General features: G+C 36.4%; 1 protein-coding gene across 1 annotated transcript in view; it reads right to left on the bottom strand.

Annotated features, from left to right (window-relative positions):
* SEMA3C (semaphorin 3C) overlaps positions 1-19840 on the bottom strand; it is a 226621-nt gene that overhangs the window by 118712 nt on the left and 88069 nt on the right. The gene's annotated exons all lie outside the window — the stretch shown is intronic.

Below are 19840 nucleotides of genomic sequence, written 5' to 3'. Positions count from 1 at the left end.
ACTCATACTGTAAATCAAGCCAGCAAAATTCCAGGGCAGAAAGAATACAATAGATCCTGTGTTCCTCAACTCTAATCCCCAAGTGAACCATTGCCTACACAAAGCATCATATGGAAAGATTCTTAGAGTAGCACTTCATACCTGATAGACATTTAATACTTATCTATCACAACATTTAATCACTCTCAATAAAACATTCTTTGGATACCCTGAGGTCCTCCAGTGGGAATTTCTAGTTAGCATACTTGATTAGAGCAAGAACAGCAGGTGATTCTGTGTTAATGAGGTCTCTTTTCCTGTCTCGCTCCCGTAAAGTTCTCTGACCCCTCATGCTACAGTTCCCTATGATGTAAAGCTTACATTAAAAAAATATATACACACTCAGAAATAACAGGTTGTTCACAAAATTCAATATTTTTGAGGTACATGTTTATTCAATCATTCAAGAGACAGTATATGAGAAAGGGGTCAGTAAAAGATGAAAATTCTTGGTCTTTCCCCTCAAAATGGATAGTTCAATGATGGAGGTACACAAATAACTGTGGTACAAGATGACTCATGAAGTTAAGGGAGCATTGAGGAAGGAAGATTAGAGCTTTCTGGAAATAACAAGCAAATCTTAAATATTTGCCTGACCTTATTACTTCATTCAACAAATATTCATTGAGCTACTCTATTAAATTAATAACCACAGTAATAAAAGCACATGTGCATGCTAAATTGCTCACTTGTTTCCAATGCTGTGTGACCCTGTGGACTGCAGCCTGTCAGGCTCCTCTGTCCATAGGATTCTCCAGGCAAGAATATTGGAGCGGGTTGCCATGCCCTCCTCCAAGGGATCTTCCCAACCCAGTGATGGAACCCCTGTCTCCTGAAGCTCCTGCCTTGCAGGCAGATTCTTTACCACTGAGCCATCAGGGAAGCCACACAGTATGGTAAAAGACAGGATAAGTGTTTAAGGCAAGGGCAGTTGCTTTACATCAGGGATCAGTAAAAGCTTCTGTGGGAGTCCCATAAGCAGTGATCTGAAGGATAAACATGTTAATAAAGAGATGAGTATTTTCCAAGGAGAAGAAAAAGCTTGTGTTGAAACACTGAGGTGGGAAATTCAAATATATTTAGAATTTTATAGAGTTGATAAAATATAGGATTTGGGTGGGCAGAAGCAAGGAAACAACCAGGAAGCAAAAATGCAAAATTACTGAATGTCATGCAAGTAACATTTAAAGATACAAATTCCTCCTGCATCAAACTAAAGTGATTGAATTTTTTCAGAGTTGCTTGAGAAACCAATGAAAAAAATCTCAGAAAGCTCATTACATGATAACTTACAAGCTATATAAAGATCATTCTACTAGTAAAGAATTGTCAAGAGTGAGATTATTTTATAATGCAATATTAAGTGAATAAAGTAGAATAAAACCTTTTGTATAACTAAACTATAAGATGCCTGCATAGAAATAAATATGCATGGACAGAAGTCTTGGAGAAAATTCAACTTATTAACATTCTTCTTCTTGATATGTTGAATTAGAAATAAGAGACTGATAATACTGATGGATCAATTCAACATTCTGTCAGTTTAAAGAACTGTAATTACTCCTTAATCAAGAACCAAGCAGCACAAACTTTCTCTACAGACCTTTGTAATTTAAATACATTCTCGTAATGGACTCTGGTTGCACTGCATATAACAAAACACTGAACTAGACAAGGAAAGAAATACCAGTTATCACTAACTGGAAAACAGCTATATATTGCCAAAATTTTTCAATCTCTAGATTCTTAGAGCATGATGGAAGACCACCCACAAATTTCAGCAGATAATCTGGAAATTAACCACCCACTTCCTCCAACTTACCAAAATTCTTGAACTCTATTTTCACTTGATGCATCTTTAAACCCATTTTCCTTTGCACACAGGAAAAAAAATATATAATAAATTGTATACCACAAAATCTCAAATCTAAAGAACCAGACTTTATGAACAAAGAATACTGAGATGTTTTCCTAAAGAGACAGCTATTTTATCTAAACACTATTTAATTCAACATGACTCATTGTTTAGCCAAGTTACTGCATTTGGCTTAAAAACAAAGAAACAACTTTGGAAAAATGTAGAGGACAGAGGAGACATGTTCATTGCACTTTAAACAGTCATTCATCAGTCATTCAAAGCAGAAGCCCCCTTTTCTCTTTCTCTCTTGTGTCTCTCTCTCCTGACACTGTCTAAAATACAAGGTCAGTGACTGCAGCACTCAGCTGCTGGAGAGGAGAGTTAAACAGTCCTTGGAAGTGTGCCTCTACATAGTAAAAGAGCTACCCGGTGTTTCTTTTCAAGAGAAGCACAAAGGATCTGACCACGTTTCCTGTAGCTTTGAAAAGCCCAAGACTCATCATATATACAATGGCTTTTCAATGTATATGTAAGAGGTTTCTCTTTACTTCATCCTATATTGGGAAACCATTTGTTTCCAAATCTCATATGATCTGATTTTGAAATGGAGTGGATGCAGCCTTACTCAATCTTTCAAAATAGAAGATCAGTGTTGCACTTTTCTGCTTTTGCTCTGGGACAAAATATTTATCATTCCTGCACGCACTTCAAGGATAAGAGCAGATTATAGACTCAAAGCTTATTTATTTTACAAAATGCTGTTGCTTCCATGAGGTAAGCATTAGCCAAGGCTGTCTCTTTCATTTTCAGGGTACAAGTAAAATCTTTTGGAGGAAAATAAGGCACACTTAAAAGAGGAAGTAACAAGCTATTAAACCCCAAAAGTTTGACCTGAATATTAACAGCTCACTGTCGCCTTTTTAATGTGGAGGGAAGTTTGATTCACCTGATTGATAACCATTTTTACCCCTGAATCTCAAAAAGCACAACATATTTTATTAGGCAAAATGACAGGTGCAGATAGTTGGAATAGTGTTATTTGAGGGATTTCACATTACACATTCAAGTGACTTAGCAAAACTAAATCAAACAAGCCACTTAATGTCCTAAAACCAGAAGAGTGGATAAACAGGTTTTAGGTAGGCATTTACCTTTGGCTTTTATTCACCAAATATATACAAGCTGTACTTCCCTAACTGGAAAACTCTACAAGCATGATTACTCATAATGAACATAAAAGCAACCAAGATTGTCTTTTAACATCCAAGTGGAAAATTAACTCAAGTCAGTACAATTCAAACCCCAAAAGTGTTTTATTCCACTGTATGATGTTGTTGTTTACTCGCTCAGTTGTGTCTTTTGCAACCCGATGGACTGCAGCCTGCCACGCTGCTCTGTTCATGGGATTTCCTAGGCAAGAACACTGGAGCAGGTTGCTTCGAGCGGGTTACCATTTCCTTTTACAGTGGATATTTCCAACTCAAGGACTGAGTCCACATCTCTTGCATTGGCAGACAGATTCTTTACCACTGAGCCACCAGTGAAGCCCAACCCACTATATACAGGTAATTCACTTTTTTTTTTTTTAATGTAGTTTTCGGCAGTAAAGATTGGTCTTTTTGGCACTGCATCTGACTAATTATGTGGCCTTAGGCAACTAACTTAAATTATTAGTCATTAAGTGTCCCACCTAAATGATGAAAATAATAGTATCTATCTCAGGGGACAATTCGGAGAAGGCAATGGCACCCCACTCCAGTACTCTTGCCTGGGAAATCCCATGGACGGAGCAGCCTGGTAGGCTACAGTCCATGGGGTCGCTAAGAGTCGGACACGACTGAGCGACTTCACTTTCACTTTTCATGCATTGGAGAAGGAAATGGCAACCCGCTCCAGTGTTCTGGCCTGGAGAATCCCAGGGACGGGGCAGCCTGGTGGGCTACCGTCTATGGGGTCGCACAGAATCAGACACGACTGATGCGACTTAGCAGCAGCAGCAGCAGGAGACAATTGCACTAATTGAAAAAGAAAATAAGTGTGAAGCACCTGGAGCATAGTAGCTATCACTCATAGCTGTTAGTTTCCATGCCAAGACAAGAGTTTCAGGTTTAAACAGGGTATTTGTACACTGTCATAACTTTAAAGCATTATTCTTCAGTTGTGAACCAATCCTACTAAATAAAGTTTGTTAACTTAACATCTAATTTGTATTGAAGTGCAATCTGTGCACCAATAAAAATGTTACAATGTGTAAAAATTCTAGCAAAATTGATTCTCAAATTCCACCACAAAAGTAAATGATTTTTGTAGAATACAATTTTTCTTAATCTTTATCCAGTCTGCCTCTATTAAATTATCACTCAACACTACCTACTATCTATTGAGAACATACAAAGTACCTAATTTACTAAGAAGAGTTTATACCATTTCACCTAATCTTCACAACAATCCTATTAACTTGTCCTATTGTTTTCTGCATTAGACATATGGAAAAAATGGTTGATGAATTTTGGGTAACTTTCCCAAGTTTTCAATTTAAGTCTGTAGGACCCAAAGTCCATGTTCTCCAATTCAAGAAGGATAAGAATACTCAGCTGAAGAACTTGGTCTCTTTCACTTTTCCCCAAGTACAGTGGTGGTTTTCAAATTTTAACACACATGAGTGATATATGAAATGCTTAGTAAAAGTAAAAAATTACAGGAATAAAAATAGTTCCTTCCAGAATCATTTATTCATAAAGTCTTCACAGATTCATCTGTTGAACACAGTCCAGGGCTCTTGTTAAGCAGACTAATCAGATCTTCCAAAGATTGCTTCTTTCTTCTGATTCTAATCTGAAATGACACCAAATCTGGAGGGATAACCCTTTTCACTTTATCTAAGGAAGCTTCTTCTATTTTGTTATTTAGGGATTTGTTCTGTTTTTATTATCTTCAAGACCTTAAAATTATTTCTGGCCTTAAGGTTCAGATTTGTTTTAAATATTATATGGCTGATTGTAGAATTAATAACAATGTATGACTAGAATGGATTTTGAGTCTATGCATGTATGTGCTAATTTTTGACAACTTATTTGAAGCCATCTAACAAAGAATTCAAGATCCTTTAAAAGATGAGTTCACTTCTCTTTAGAAGACTGTAAAGATCAGATTGCCCAATTCTCAAAGAATTTGGAAAGAATCTGAAAATTATGTGAGAAGGAAACTGGTGAAAGGGATTGAAGTCTTGTGCACAACTATGGAAAGCCTGTGCAGAAAAGCTTTTCCACAACTTCTGGTACCGCAAATCCCAGTCTTTTATACAAATATGATCCAAAGTGAATGAGCAAGCCAATCATTTGCGATTCAAAACTAAATCTTCCTTTGAAAAACCCAGTGTTATAAGTTGTACTGAGGTCCATAGTTTTTCCTGAAAACCTAATTGTTGTAGTAGTATTACTAATGAAAATATTGAATCAAAAGTTTGTCTAAGATTTTTCATAAATTACTTCTCTTCATTACAGTCCTACAAGGTTTACAGTGGTACACAGTGTCAGCCCTAAGTCCAGAGTGCCAGAGTAAATGATCTCTTTGACACTTACTTCTTGTGTTATCTAGCAAAGTTACTTAATTCCTTGAAGACTCTGTTTAGTATCTGTAAAATGGGAATAATGATGTCATCCATCTTGTGGATTTGTTATTAGGGTAAATTAAGTTAATAAAGCGGTAAGAATAGTTACCGTCACATTATATTGGTCATAATATAGTAACTGTTATTGTTACTCCTATTTTCAGGAACTAATGGTTACTATTTCTCAGAAAGATCAGATACCCTTTTCAAGATCACACAAGCGAAAACAGTCAAAGAAAGGAAATTGAAATCAGGTCTTCCTGGCACTAGAAACACTGTCCTTTCCAATTCACCATACTGTATTTCTATACTATCACAGCACTAACCTTCGAAGTCTACCCAATCATCAGTGAACTGTGTCTTTTGAGGAAATGCATTAAATATGCTAATTTAGTAAATCATTGCAATTATTTTCAAGATATATATCACAGCCCTATTGAATATATCCCTCTAAATTCTCTGCATCTGTTCTGAGAAAACCTATCTCTTTGTCAGAAAGTTTCATTCCCTACCTGCTTGAGGAGCAGAACTTGCCAAATGAAATCAGAAAGGCAAAATATAAAATAGATCAGCAAGAAATAGCTCTTCTTGAATCTCTGGTAGGAACTCCTAAAGCCTACCTATCCGACCTCTTCTGCTGCTGCTGCTGCTAAGTCGCTTCAGTCGTGTCCGACTCTGTGACCCCATAGATGGCAGCCCACCAGGCTCCCCTGTCCCTGGGATTCTCCAGGCAAGAATACTGGAGTGGGTTGCCATTTCCTTCTCCATCTGACCTCCCCTACTTCACTATTTACAAAGCACAGTCATACTGTTCAGCTTTTCACTTTTATTCCATAAGAAGTTTCTGTTCCCTCACACAGTCAAAACAGTTTTGTGAGGCAAAAAATGACAGAAAGTCTGAAAATAGGATACAAAAGGTAATCGCTCCTGTGGGCACTAGAAATTGAACTATACCCTCTATGGTATCTTTAATTTTTTTTAAACATACATTTCTTGAGTACTTCTTAGATGAACATTGCTAAACCAATTGCTAATACCATAAAAATTAAAAAGAAAAAAAATTCTAGACACTTATAATCTTCAAGAAAAGATGTGGTATGTTCAAAATAATATAAGGTAGTAAAAGACAAGAGTACTGGAGTGGCTTGCCATTGCCTTCTCCGAAGACAACTGCCTTTAAAGAGAGGCACAGACACCAGCATCATTTATCCAACCTATAAACCAGGAAGTCATTCTTAATTCTTCCCTCACAGCCAATCAATCAGTTGCTGAGTCGTGCTGATTTACCTCTAAAATGTATACAGATCTGACATTTCTTTTCCCATCCCAATTATCACTCTTTAATTCTAGACACTTATCATGTCGTCTCTAACTAGATAATTGCATGAGCCCTCTAACTGCTCTTCCTGCCTTTAGTTTTATCCTTTGTTCAAATATTTATTGAATGTTGGCGAAATGATGGGCACTATGGAGCAGTCTGTGTGCTGGAAGCTAGGGATAAAAGACTCAGACACTGGGCTATAAGTCAAGTGGAGTTCTCACACCAGCTTCCTGTTTCTATCTGAAATAAGTACTGTCCAAAAGCTAAACATGATAATGTCTTTTACATATAGCACTCCTGTCCCACTTTAAATCTATTGTCAGTGACTTCCTATTTCCTAAAACACTAGTCATGAGCTAGTTCGTTAGAAGCCATGGGGTACTTTTTTCCCAAAAATTTCATATATGAGCACAGTCATAAATCATAAAATATGTGAAACTTCAGGGTGTCAGTTATATGCTGGAATTCCTTCAAGTATCCCTCCATGTTCTATGGAGGAAGCGTGCATAGGAGGGAGGGGTCCTCACACACTCAGGTTATCAATGTCCCACCTAAAGAGAAACTTTGCTACCTCCAAATATACTAAGCAAGGACTCTGTGACCTTGCTTACTTCCTCAGCACAAAACTTGGCTTTTCCTCCTTGATCTTTATGTTCCTGCCAGTAGATCTGCCTGTAATGTCTTAAGAATGATCCTCTTAACTCATGCTTCTCAGCTATGTTCATATTAGTCTCTTTGCCTTGATAAATTTCCCTTATTTTTAAAGGTTTAGCCAATACAACACTTTATATAAAGTCTTAGCCAATTCCCATTTTCTCTTGTGATAAAATTAAAATAATGACTTACTTTTTTAATAACATACTATTTTACTGGCACTGAGATATGTGCTTTAATTGTATACATTTAATCTTCGCGCTCTGAGGTGTACATTTTGTACTTCATGTCCTATAATAAAGAAATTATGCTTAGAGGAGTTAAGTGTGTTGATGGATTATAGCTGGGGAGTGGTAGAGTCTCCATTAGAATCCAGGAAAATTAGATTTTAAAGTTTTTTCCATTGTAACATAGTGAGTATACATCCATTCTTACACATATTAGACCGCACTGGATGCATCTGTCTCCAACTATGGATACTTTTAAAAAATATTATTTTTTATAAATCTTAAGAATGCTTTAGAGAGACAGGAAGACTGTGCTTGTTCAATAAAAATTGCTTAAACTGGCCTTCAATTTTCAACCCAGTTTCTGGGAGAGGGAGGAGAAAGAGAAGAGAAAGAATTGTTTGTCCAAGCAGGTGTGTGTGCCTGTGCTCAGTCGAGTCCAACTCTTCGTGGCCCCATGGACTGTAGCCCACGGGATTTCCTAGCCAAGAACACTGGAGTGGGTTGCCATATCCTCCACCAGGGGATCTTCCCGACCCAGGAATCAAACCCATGTCTCCAGCACTGACAGGTGGATTCTTTACCACTGAGCTACCCAGGAAGCCCGGGTAAGACTGAGTGCTCACTCAGTCGCTTCCTACTCTTTGCAACCCCATGGACTATAGCCCACGAGGCTCCTCCGTCCATGGGATTTCCCAGGCAAGAATAACGGCGCAGGTTGCCATTTCCCTCTCCGTCCAATTGGGTAGTGTTGCCTAATTTCAACTATTTGCCATTCACTAGGGAATTTGAAGTTAGAGTTCTATAGGCTAGTCCTTTTCAAATGATTAACGGACAAGTGTTTTGTTTATGTTTGTAACATACAGGAAAAGTGAACGTCCAGGTAAATGAAAACTAAACAACAACTCAATCATACAAAAGGCAATTCCAAATTTCTTTTTGTTGTTGTTGTTTTTTCGTTTTTTTTTTTTTAATTGGAGGCTAATTATTTTACAATATTATATTGGTTGGTTTTGCCATACATTGACATGAATCTGCCCCGGGTGTACATGAGTTCCCCTTCCTGAACACCCCCTCCCACCTCCCTCCTCTCCTTATCCTCCCTCTGGGTCGTCCCCACACACCAGCCCCGAGCATCCTGTAACATGCATCGACCCTGAACTGGCAATTCGTTTCACATATGATAATATACATGTTTCAATGCCATTCTCCCAAATCATCCCACACTCACCCTCTCCCACAGAGTCCCAAAGACTGTTCTATACATCTGTGTCTCTTTTGCTGTCTCGTGTACAGGGTTATCATTTGCATCTTTATAAATTCCATATATATGCGTTAGAATACTGTATTGGTGTTTTTCTTTCTGGCTTACTTTACTCTGTATAATAGGTTCTAGTTTCATCCACCTCATTAGAACTGAGTCAAATGCATTCTGTTTAATGGCTGAGTAATACTCCATTGTGTATATGTACCAAAGCTTTCTTATCCATTTGTCTGCAGATGGGCATCTAGGTTGCTTCCATGTCCTGGCTATTATAAACAGTTGTACATAGAAAACTATAAAACACTAGTGAAAGTAATCAAAGAGGACACTAATAGATGGAGAAATATACCGTGTTCATGGATTGGAAGAATAAATATTGTAAAAATGAGTATACTACCCAAAGTAATTTATACATTCAATGCAATCCCTATCAAGCTACCAACAATATTTTTCACAGAACTAGAACAAATAATCTCACAATTTGTATGGAAATACAAAAAACCTCGAATAGCCAAAGCAATCTTGAGGAAGAAGAATGGAACTGGGGGAATTAACCTGCCGGACTTCAGGCTCTACTACAAAGCCACAGTCATCAAGACAGTATGGTACTGGCATAAAGACAGAAATATAGATCAATGGAACAAAATAGAAAGCCCAGAGATAAATCCACACACCTATGGACACCTTATCTTTGACAAAGGAGGCAAGAATATAAAATGGAGAAAAGACAGTCTCTTTAACAAGTGGTGCTGGGAAAACTGGTCAGCCACTTGTGAAAGAATGAAACTAGAACACTTCCTAACACCATACACCAAAATAAACTCAAAATGGATTAGAGAGCTAAATATAAGACCAGATTCTATAAAACCCCTAGAGGAGAACGTAGGCAAAACACTCTCCGACATAAATCACAGCAGGATCCTCCAAGACCCACCTCCCAGAATATTGGAAATAAAAGCAAAAATAAACAAATGGGACCTAATTAAAATCAAAAGCTTCTGCACAGCAAAGGAAACTCTAAGCAAGGTGAAAAGACAGCCTTCAGAATGGGAGAAAATAATAGCAAATGAAGCAACTGATAAAGGATTAATCTCCAAAATATACAAGCAGCTCCTGCAGCTCAATTCCAGAAAAATAAATGACCAAATCAAAAAAAGGGCCAAAGAACTAAACAGACATTTCTCCAAAGAAGACACAAAGATGGCTAACAAACACATGAAAAAATACTCAACATCCCTCATAATCAGAGAAATGCAAATCAAAACCACAACGAGGTACCATTTCACACCAGTCAGAATGGCTGCTATCCAAAAGTCTACATGCAATAAATGCTGGAGAGGGTGTGGAGAGAAGGGAACCCTCTTACACTGCTGGTGGGAATGCAAACTAGTACAGCCACTGTGGAGAACAGTGTGGAGATTCCTCAAAAAACTGGAAATAGAACTGCCATACAACCCAGCAATCGCACTCCTGGGCATACACACTGAGGAAACCAGAATTGAAAGAGACACATGTACTCCAGTGTTCATTGCAGCACTGTTTATAATAGTCAGGACATGGAACCAAATTTCTTAACATTCGGTTCAGTTGACATTATAGTACCCTGTCAAGTGGTTGTACTCTTAATTTCTGTATTTACCACTTTGTGGGCATAACAACTGTGAGCCTTCTCTGCCATTTCTGGAAGACTGAATCTGAATAGTAATAGTACAGAGTAGTTTTTTCTTTTTACAAAATTAAGAGCAAATTTGCTTGGCATTCTCATTTTGCTTATGAAGCATTTCAGATGAGTCAGCAATGCAGTCAACAAGTCTTCCAAAACTAAATAGTCTCTGAAGTTTACTGTGGCAGCAAGCATGAAAGCTTGTGAGTGTAACTACTGAATAGTAACTATACACTACGTATAAACCAGGCAATTTAAACATTACTATATTTTGAATGACAACTTTGCCACTTTCATGTCTCCATATCCTGAACATAGAATATGGCCAAGGTCAGGTCATGGAACATGGGTAGATATTTCTTCCCTTAATACATCTGGGGGAAAAAGAGGTAGTCGTCTTTAGAGAAGTCTAAAACAACATCTTAGTTTTTGATGTTTTTATTTTTCAAAGGATTTATACTCTGTCTATTCCTCTAAGTATATTTAGAAAACATAAGCAAAATATTCTGAGTCCAAAAATTTCTTCAAACTGAGCATTCTTTTTCATCAACCTTCATCAACCTTTCTTTCTTACATATAATTTACTCAACCTTTGTTTTTTATAGAACATTGTCATTTTCATCCATATTTTCTTTAAAAAATTTTTAAGAAACCTTTTTGTTTTATATTGGGGAATAGCCAGCTAACAATACTGTGATAGTTTCAGGTGAACAATGAAGGAATGCAGGAACTCAGCCATACAAAGGAGGTCCAACCAGTCCATCCTAAAGGAAATCAGTCCTGAATATTCATTGGAAGGACTAATGCTGGAGCTGAAACTCCAATACTTTGGCCACCTGATGCAAAGAAGTGACTCATTTGAAAAGACCCTGATGCTGGGAAAGACTGAAGGGAGAAGAAGGGGACGACAGAGGATGAGATGGTTGGATGGCATCACTGACTTAATGAACATGAATTTGAGTAAACTCCAGGAGGTGGTGATGGACAGGGAAGCCTGGCATGCTGTAGTCCATGGTGTCACAAAGAATCGGACGTGACTGAGCAACTGAACTGAACTGAATACTGATTCTCCCCCTAACTCCCCTCCCATCTAGGATGCCACATAACATTGAGAAGAGTTCCTTGTTATTAACTAATATTCTCTTTTCATTTTTCAATCTATGATGGGTCTATTTGTGACAATTTTGTTAAAGAATCTAGATCAAGGAATTCTGCCTTTTTCTAACTCTAGAATCCCTTTCTTGCAATTGACCATAGTCTCTTACTTGGGGAGATGATAAGAAGATCGCTCATAAATTCACTTTGCACACTTCTCCTTATCATGTTTCACAGGAACATGTTTCTGAACGCAAGAGACTTCACGATCTTTTTCATCCAGCTTTTTAATGTTATACAGAACATCATTCTGTACCTAAGTTTCTAAATTTAGCTTTAAGTGTGCCTAATTCCACCAACAGTAGATAATTGCTTCATTTTCTGCAGTTACTGTTCTGCATTAAAAATAACACAAGAATATTTATTTAGCCTTCATTTGTATCATTTACAGTTTTTCCACCTAGAATTTCAAATCAGAGTGGAAGTAGCAAGACTTAAGTCACAGTAATAGTAACAATTAAAGAATGCTGATGCTTTTGTAGAGTAGATATGTAAAAAGAAAAATTATCATTGCTGATATAAAATCTTTTCCTGATTTTAAAGCCTTAATATACCTTTTACACTGATAAACTATATGCTATTTTTACCATGGTCTCTACTCCATGCATGATAAAAAGATCCATAGGCATAAAAATACATTTTCTGGACTCCCTTGGTGGTACAGTGTTTAAGAATAACCCACCTGCCAATCCAAGGGACAGGGGTTTGATCCCTCATCCTGGAAGACTCCACATGCTTCTGAGCAACTAAAGCCCATGCACCACAAATACCGAGTCCAAGCCCTAGGGCCCACAAGCCACAACTACTGAGCCCATGTCCTGCAACTAATGAAACCCATGTGCCTAGAGCTTCTCTTGTTCTCCACGACAAAAGAAGCCATTGCAAAGAGAAGCCCAAGCACCACAACAGAGTAACCCCTGCTTGCCACAACTAGAGAAAGCCCGTGTGTAGCAATGAATACTCAGTGCAAACAATAAAATACTTTTTCAAAAAATACAGTTTTAAAGGGGGAAGTGCTACTGAATGTAGTAGATAATAATGTACCTTTTCATAATAATTTTTTCAAAGAAAAAAGAAAATAGACACTATAGGGGAGGGTACTCTTAATCTCAGTTGGTGAACAAATCCCCTAGAGAACAAAATAACATACTATTATTATGGCCTTGGGATAGGTCAAAATTTCTTTCTTTCTTTCTTTTTCTTTCCTTTTGTCAGCACATGGGATCTTAGTTCACTGATCAGGGGTTGAACCCATGCTCCCTGCATTGGAAGCACAGTCTTAACCACTGGACTACCAGAGAAGTCTGGGGTAGGTAAAAATTTCTTAAATAGAGCAAAAACCATGGAAGTCTTAAAGAAAAGAATGATGAATTGTAATAAACTAAATTTGGTAGCTTTTATACAAAAGCATCAAGTGTGTGAAAAGCAAGTCAAATAATAGATTTGTAAACTCACACATATAAACTATAAAGGGCTGATATCCAAAATGTAAAAGAACTCCTAGAAACAAAGAAGAAAAATATAAACTAAATAAAATAGGCAATGTCTTGTACCCTGCAAGATATCTATATTACCAATAAACATTTGTAAAAAGTGTTCAAATGCATTAGTAATCCAGAGAATACAAATTAAAACTACAGTGAGATACTACTATATTGCTATCAGGTTCATTAAAATTTTTGTTTAAATAAAAATAAAGATGACCATTTCCATTTTTTCCACCCAAAATAAATGACAACAAAAGTAAAACTAAATAAATAAGTAGGGTTACATCAAACTAAAAAGCTTCTGCACAGCAAAGGAAACCATTAACAAAATGAAAAGTCAATAAACTGAATAGGATAAAATATCTGCAAATTACATATGCGATAAGAAACTAATATCCAAAATATATAAAGAGCTCACATAACTGAACAGCGAAAAAAAAAGGGGGGGAAAACAATCCAATTAAAAGAGGAGCAGAGGAATTGAATAGAGGTTTTCCAAAAAGACATACAGGCCTACAGGCACCTGGGTACCTGAAAAGATGCTCAACATCACTAATTATTGGGAAATAAATGCAAATTAGAGCCAAAAAGAGAGATGACTTTACATCTGTTAGAGTGAATATTATTCAAAAGATAAGAGATAACAAGTGTTGGTGAAGATACGAGGAAAAGAGAACTCTTGTGTACTGTTCATAAGAACACACATTGGTCCAGTCACTACAGAAAACATTATGGAAGTTCCATGAAAAAATAAAAACAGAACCATCATATGACTCAGCAATTCTATTTCTGAAGAAAACGAAAACAATAACTCACAAAGATATATGCACCTTTAAGTTCATTGCAACATTATTTACAATAGCCAAGATATTGAAACAACCTAAGTATCCGCTGGTAGATAAATGGATAAAGAAAATGTGAGCTATATATATATATATGATAAATATGTACATGCTAAGTTGCTTCAGTCATGTCCAACTCTGCGACCCTATGGACTGTAGCCTGCCAGGTTTCTCTGCCCGTGAGATTCTCCAGGCAAAAATACTGGAGTGGGTTGTCATGTCCTCCTCCAGGGGATCTTCCCAACCCAGGATCAAATCTGCCTCTCTTATGTCTCCTGCATTGGCAGGTGGGTTCTTTACTACTAGTGCCACTGGGGAAGATAATATATATATACATATATATACACACACACACACACAGTGGACTCTTCACTCATTATTTCATTCAGAAAGAGTGAAATCCTGCCATTGACAACAACAAAGATGAACCTTGAGGGCATGACGCTAAGTGAAATAAGTCAGACAAAGAAAGACAAATACTCCATGATCACATTTATATATAGTATATAAAAACAAACAAACCAACCCAAGATCAAAGATAGAACAAATTGACAGCTGCTTGCCAGAGGTGGAGGGTTGAAGTGGGTGGGAAAAATGGGTCAAAAGGTACATACTTCCAGGTATAAAATAAATAAATCATGGGGATGTACTATTCAACATGGCAACTATAGTTAATAATACTGTATTGCATATTTGAAAGTTAAGAGAATAATTCTTAAAAGTTCTTTTTAAGAACATTTTAAGAACAAGAAAAAAATTCTGTAACTGTGTGGTGATACATACTAACTAGACTTATTGTGGTGACCACACCACTCTTCAATTATACATGCAAATATTAAATCATTATGTCCTATGCCTGAAACTAACATAATGTATGTCAAATATATCTCAGTATAAAAATAATAAAGTATGGTCATTTTCACGTGTAGCAAGGATGTAGAACAACTTCATATACTGCTAGAAGAAATACAATTTTGTATAACTACTTAGAAAAATAAATTGGGTTTATCTGTTCAATTTCAACGTACGTGTACTATATGACGCAGCAATTCAATCCCCAGGTATGTACAAGAGTTCAGAGTGGCTTTATTCATCATAACCTCAAATGGGAAATGACACAAATGTCTACAAACAAGAGAACAGATAAATACATTGTGGTATTTTCCTACAATGGGTGATACCCTGGAATAAAAATGAAAAAATTACTTTCAGTGTTAACAATGCCAATGAATCTCTCAAAATATTAAGCAAAATAAGTACGACAAAAGAGAAAATATACTATACAATTTCATTTATATAAAGTTCAAAATCAGGCTAAATTCATCTATGGTGTTAGAAACTGGGACAGCAGATAAATCCAAGGAGAAGGGGAAAGATATTTATTTAGATGGACAAAAAGGAATTACATATATTTTTCAACTGGGTGGTAATTATACAAGTATGTTATAACTCATGTGATAACTGACTTATAAAGAAGGTTTTTATAATTTTTTCTGTATCTATGATTTGTGGAAAATTATATTTTTGAAAAGAAAAGGTATTTAAATTTACTCATGATATGTTAGTTTCCTCATTGCTATAACAAATTATGATGAGCTCTGTGGCTTAAGAAAACAAATTTATTCTCTCACAGCTTTGGACACCAGAAGTCCAAAATCCGTATTACTGGGCTAACATGGAGGTGTTGGAAGGATCACATTCCCTCCGGATACTCGAGGGGAGAATCTGTTCTTCACCTCTTCTAGTTTCTCTTGGCTAGAAACCACCTCATTCTGCTCTCTTCCTCTGTAATCACATTGCCTTCTCCTTTTCTTCTGTGTCAAATCTCTCTTAAAAGCAAACATGTGACAGTATTTAGGGCTCACCTCGATAATCCAGGATAGTCTCCAGGTCTCAAGAGCTTACTTAAATTTATTCACATCTGTGAAGTCGATTTTGCTATTAATATATAAGGTAACATTCTTGGGTTTCAAGGATTCAGATGTAGTTATCTTTCAGTGACCCACTACTCAGCCTGCCATACCTAGTGGTATTGACACTAATCACTATTAGTTCAGAGAAGGTAAAATAACCAAGTACTAGAATCAGCTGAAATTCCTTATAAAACAGAAGGAGGGAAACTGCACTTTCATGAATAATGGCATTAGAACACGTAGAGAAAAACAAGCCATCACAGTTCAAAATGGCCACAAAGGATGCCAAGTGATAAAGAAAAACAAAGTTTAATGTAGTCCACTATTAGTAAAAATAAATAAAAAATGTGCCTAAAACATGGTATATTTTCATGAACTGAGAGAATATTTATTTTAGCTATATTTTCACATCAGAATTTATACCAGTGAAAAATTTAATATGAGCACATTTTAATGTGATAAAAGTAATTTTAATATGATAAAATATTATTAAAATGTGAATATCATCAACAATTTTCCTGTTGGTTTGTTTTCCACACTTCTGAAACCTTTGCCTTCTTTAAATGCCTGTGTTTATTACAGTTAAGCAGAGTTACTTAGGTTGCTAACGCAAACAAAATGAGAGAGTGTTGCTAGAGATGAAGCATTTCATCATCACCCTGGCACTGCAACACAACTCAGACACAGTTTGAAAGCAGAAGTACCCTTTCACTACAATCCCTAGTTGGGTCTCTGAAAACAATCCCTCCGGAAAATCAAGATACTCTCATACGTCTGCTCCTCATGTTATTGTTAGAATCGCAGTTTAATCCCTGGCCTTCACTGATGTCATTGGTTTGAAATGAAGGTCTGTTCCTTCAGGACAGTAGCTGGTGTCACTACACTATCCACAAATTTCTTCAAAACAAAACGAGATTTTCTTTTGTGACATCCTTGCAAAGAAAAAAATAATAATTTCATTGGCATAATTGAAAACTACAGTTACTACACAATTAAAAATTATTTTACTCTAATGTAGTTCAATTATAAATTAGGAATTAAAAGATCTTTAAAAATAGGTTATGTAGTTTTACGAGAGGTTATTGAAAAATATTCTTTTAATTCTGCCCCCCCTCTGACCCCTAATGCCGTCAAAGACAATGACTGGAAGCCTTTCCAAGGGCTTCCATCCGTCCTTTGCTTGAGTAGATCTACAGAGCAGACTCCACATGAACTTCCACAAGCTTATGAATTAACATGGAACGGGCAGATACATTCTCCTTTACCTGACTATGCTTTGGAACAGTTTTCTTATGCCATCCTTTTCCGGTGGGGCTATTAAAGGAATAGTGCAGATACCTCCCATTAGAAAGATTACAGCCTTATGCTACAGCCAAGTTATGGCGATCCACAGCTGGGCAGAAATAAACCTCTTAGTTCTTGGATCCTGGGTGATACAAAGGTTCTTGGGCAGGGCTGAGGCAACCAAGCTGAGAAAGGACCACTTAGGATTTTTCGATATTTTAATACCAGCATAGGTATACTTATCAGGTGAACTTTAGACTTGTATCCATTGTACTGAGTGGCCATCCGTGCTCTTCTACATCTTTATGGAGAGGATGTTTATCCAAAATTTAAGCCCAGCTGTATTATGGTTAATGTATAATTTATTGTTTGCCTAAAATAACACCTGCTTGAAAGACCAAGACAACTTCCATACATGTTTTCAACCAGTAACATTATTTTTCATATTTGCATTTTATTAATCACAATGAAATTTCACAATGTAGACCTACCAATACAACCACTTTGTTTCTATATTTATATATAAGACAAGACACAACCAGATTCTTTAAAAATAAGAGTATTTTGGACACCCATGCTACTCCACTCTTCATGTTATTGCACAGGGCATGTACAAGTCCTGGATTTCCCCTGTCAATTCTGATTTTTTCATACTGGAATTATATTGGAATTATAATAGACAAAAATTATAACAATCTTACAAGAAATACAATGATCTTACATTTATAGGTAACATTTCTCTAAGCCCTTTACATAATTGTGAATATATACTATAGCAATTTAAGAAAAGAAACTCTAATTTATCAATTAAAATAGGACATTTTTCAGTGTGAAACGGAGAGCTAGTAATAATTATTTCAGGACAACTGGCATAAAATGGCAACTGTCCCTGGCAAACTAAGATGGATGTTACCATATATATGAGAATTATTTTTATCCTTACACAGTGGAAGAAACTGGCATTTCAGTTTTTCAGTATTGAAACAGATATTTCAATAATATGCCCACATTTATAGTATTTACTAAGTGGCATAATCAAGCCTGGCTCCTTGGGTAGCCTGCCTCCAGAGTCCTTGATCTTAACTGCAATCCTGGAGGACTGTAGTAGCATCAACTCAAGGTAAGCTCTAAGGAACTGATAGAGATAAAAGATTATAACGTTAACAATTTACCTTTGAAATAGTTGTAACACCAGTTTGAACTGAGGAGAAAACTATTTTTATTTGTGTTTAGATTTCACTTCATCATGAAGATCTTTTTAAAAAAGAACTTTCTTTTCTGTCACTTATGTTTTAACTAGATTTGGTATGTTTTTAGCAGTCTTATTTAAATGTATTTACATAGAAGATAAGCCTTTATGAATTTATTTCTTGCTTCTTTAAAAAGGGTTTGTGTGTGGGGGGATATTTGGATTAAATATATTCAGTTAACAGTTTAAAATAGTTTTTCATAAGTTAGAAAATTAATTTCTAATTAACTATTGTTACGAATTTTTTAGTTTTAAAATTATAATTATTTCTTAAAAGACTATCCATGAATATGCAGATAAAAATATACTGTTCTTCCAATTTCATAAGCATATCAGGATAAGAATGAACTTGACAGATGATCTAAACTTAAAAAGTGACCCCTTCGAGGCTGCATTTTTGTGGGTTTTTTTGTTTTTTTGGTCCATTTTTCCTATGTATTACAGGCAAAGCATGTCAAACAAAAAAAAAAAAGAACAAGAATTTGAATTTACCATGAACTGACAAAATGATAATCTGGAAGAAATAAGAATTAGCAAAAGCAAGGAGAGGCTGGCACTATTGTACTGCACTGCATTCAAAATAATGGTGCCACCCCGACCAGAGATTTTCAAAGGACACACAATCCTACAATTTTGGGGTAAAGTAGGTTAGAAGAAGAATTTATGCCAACAAAAACTGCGCTTTAATCTTAGAATTTAAGGATTAATAAAGGAACAATGTGGATATAAATTATTTTCTGGAAAAAATATTATAAATATTAGCTTACACTTTTCTGACTGAGTAAAACTCACAGAGAAAAGATGGAAGGTGAAAGGAGAAAGGAGTGGCAGAGGATGAGACGGTTAGATAGCATCACTGACTCAATGGTCTTGAATTTGCGCAAATTCCAGGAGACAGTGAAGGACAGGGAGGCCCTGCATGCTAGAGTCCCTGGGGCCACAAAGAGTTGGACAAGACTTAGCAACTAGACAACAACACGTCTCTACTGCTGAAGGAGCTAGAACTGAAAAGAAATAGATCTGATTCTTTACTGGGTCCTATGGCCCCCATCAATGAAACACACCCTACCCCCACACATGCCACCTAATATGGAGGAAATTCAATGTGTTAATCAAGTTAAAAGGTCACTCCATTTGCCTCCTCTATGCTTTGGGATGAAAATTAGAGCCTCTGGGGTTGAGCCTGAAGTAAAAATCAACATTAGCTCCATCCTCCCTTCCTCCCCTCTTCCTCCATCGTATGTCATTCTAACAGCCACATGCCACTGGATAAC

Source organism: Moschus berezovskii, chromosome 3 (genome assembly GCF_049115385.1).
Source record: "Moschus berezovskii isolate FMDL1 chromosome 3, NW_MosBer_1.0, whole genome shotgun sequence".
In the NCBI taxonomy this organism is placed as follows: Eukaryota; Metazoa; Chordata; class Mammalia; order Artiodactyla; family Moschidae; genus Moschus; species Moschus berezovskii.
This window is presented reverse-complemented; position numbering and strand designations above follow the sequence as displayed.